A 3,186-nucleotide genomic window follows, 5' to 3' on the forward strand; every position below is an offset into this window, starting at 1 on the left:
ATTAATGGCGGTTACAAACTGCTCGGAATAATCGTGAATCGCTACGTTTCCAAAATATCGGGTGACGAACATCTCAAGTGATTGGGACACGTAATTCTTTATATTGAGATTACAGTACGAGGAAGTTTCATGTCATTTCGGACATCGACCGTTTTGCTATATACATTATTTTGTCGAGAAGCTGGCTACCAACGTCTCAATTCTGGCATTCATCGGAATTCTTCGGGGTCTCTCCTTTCTTATCATGTAATATTGCTCTATGCCATTTTTGCTCTTTAACGTCTAAAAGCACAGGATTTCAGTTTATCAGTTGTAGACGGAAGTGACCACACCCCTGTGTGTAGGACAGTGCTTACATCGTGAACATGTATTTCATGCATAAATGTTCACATGTATAACATGATAATGATACCTGTACAAATATAACCACTTTGTGACAAAAGTAAGACATGAATTAGGAAGAGGGGAGTTTTCAGTCAATGCAAGTGTGTGAATGGAACAATGCTTCGATTACCTTTGGCTGTTAGGAATTATCAATCATTATTTCTTTATTCTTCTCATCAGATTTCTACAAGAGAGCTGAGAGTAACGATGTTGGTTGACTGTCGACTTTTGCTACTCGTTAGCATCCTTCCCATCGTCATACAACATATTGGTAAGCATTATGGTCTAACTGAAACATAGCGAAGTCATCGATATCACCTGTTGAAAAGAAACGGATTTCTTGTATCGCTTAAGCTTGTAGCAATTTTTGTTTTTTACACGTTTTCACTTGCAATGATCTTTCTACTTTGTCGGACACGCTTTAACCCGTGTAGGATGGTTTGATTTTGCTACAACACGCATTTCCCATAGACACCTGCCCGAGTATACTCGGGACTCGTCCTCAACGGGTTTTAATATTGCAAACTCTCATCAATGACAGGTAGAAAAAATACGCTTTAGAATAGCTGTATTCTTGTGAAGTATCATTTAGTCATAGTTTAACACAAAATAGACCATACACAGTATTTTTTAAATGACATTGATAATGATGAATGCTTGACGTTTTACATCAACTTTCTAACACGTGTTGACTTTTGTACTGTGTAAAAACTAGTCATACTGTCTTTTTGACTTTCTTTCCCTCTTTTTCCATCTCTTATGACTTTGCTTTATAATCAGATGGCATCCAAATGACACTCAATGTACCCAGCCCTCTCCCGGCTAACCAAGAGGTAACGGCTGTGTGTTCGGCAGAAGAAGTGTATGGTTCCTATGAGCTGGCTTGGTATTTGAACGGCGTCCAAATAACGGATGGCGTTAACACCACCCCCACGGTGAATCGAGTTGGCAAGCTAGTAATAGGGAGTTTGGAAAGTGTAGCCCTCTGCTCAGCCTAAATCCTTCCTTTGACCAAAAGATAGTTTTCATTTCCAGATGCACAAAATACAGCATTAGTTTGGCAATTTGGGAGGAGATTGGCTAGAAATAAGAACATTTTGGTGATCATTTTCTAGTCATTTTCTGCCCATCCGGTCCGCTCTGTGTTCATGGAACAGCGCCAACATCTACTTCGTTGTCCTTCGACATCGTGACGTCAGATGACGTAGATGACTTTCGAGAATCTGAGGGGAAAGTATTGCTGTTATACGGAGAGTACGAAGTGTGCTCTAATGTGTAAAAGAATGATGCAAAGAGACGAATACACGGATACAGACAAACACACACACACACACACACACACACACACACACACACATAGGCCCTATATATTGGTACAAAATACATATGTATGTCTGCCTTACCGGGATAAGTCGCAGTGATTAAAACTGAGACAGTTGCCCCTTTCAAAAAATCAGACTTCATCAGCCTTTCGTGGAATCGGGTATTATATTCATGTATAATGCCCCCCCCCCTCACACACACACACACACACACACACACACACACACACACATACACACACACACACACACACTTACATATGTATACATCTCAGGAGAACTTGATGCATATTTTAATGGATATAACATGTTCATTACCTATTCGAAAGGATTACAGTGAGGCAGGTGTTTTGCCTCCGCAAGTTCGCGGCATACCTTCCATTCCTTTTGCCAATTATTCGAAACAACTATATATATTATTAGATATATCATGGTTTATCACAATATCTATGTTACTTTGTTTAATCATCGAAGGTTAAGTTCATATAAAATATATATCTTATACATACAAATGATTTATATCGACTGATATCACATATCGATAAATTTAAAGTAACATTAAACTTTCATGACAGTTCCACATTTTAAGGTCTGAAATGAAACTGTCAACTAGACTGAAAAAAAGGAGAATGCATCCTTTACAAAACAAGTAAAGCTGCTCAAAAAATGCACACAACGGAGTTACTTCAACTGACTGTTCTGCCCAAAGATTGGAATAAACACATTTATGAGACTGGGTTTGAGATCTCAATCATGATGAAAAAGATACGAGATGAATCACAGTATGTGAGTCATATGATTTGAAAAGAAACATAGTTCACTGGATTCCTTCCAGATATAATATGATGACGTCATGCCACTTTCGTCTCGGGACGGAAGTCAACCTTTCACCTAGTGCGGTGATTCGTACATTTTCATCCAAATAGTGTCAAGAAATGTACATTTTTATTGATTTCTAATCAGATAGAATGAAACTACATTGTCTAAATAAGTCGATAGCCATATGCTGAGAAATTTACCTGCCTTGAAAGTTCAGTAAAACAGAGAAAAGCACGACACTCACCGTCGGTATGTCTGAGATGCTAGTGGGAAGATTATTTGTCATACTCAACGGACTCACTAAGGTTTAACAGAGTGACCGTTAAAAATTCAAAATCACGTTTACACGAAAATATCACAAATTCAATAAACCATTGTCATTTTCGGATGATACAACTGATATTCTAATCAGAAATGAATAAACGCTTTCTAAGCTAAATACATTTTGTATGCCATAGCGTAGGCACCGTTTTCTTCCCTTACTTTGCTGTTACAATACGGCTGGTATTGTACATGCAAAAATGGCGTACAGAACACACGTTCCTTTGCCATATCGCCGTTCACTCCTTACAGCTTATAAATGTCATCTATCATCGCCATGATCTAAATCTCTCATAACGCAACTTCTTCCTCGTACCTGTATCCATCTATTTTAAAACCA

This window comes from Diadema antillarum, unplaced genomic scaffold (genome assembly GCF_040938485.1).
Source record: "Diadema antillarum isolate AM-2024a unplaced genomic scaffold, OU_Dant_1.0 seq00000466_RagTag, whole genome shotgun sequence".
Taxonomy (NCBI): Eukaryota; Metazoa; Echinodermata; class Echinoidea; order Diadematoida; family Diadematidae; genus Diadema; species Diadema antillarum.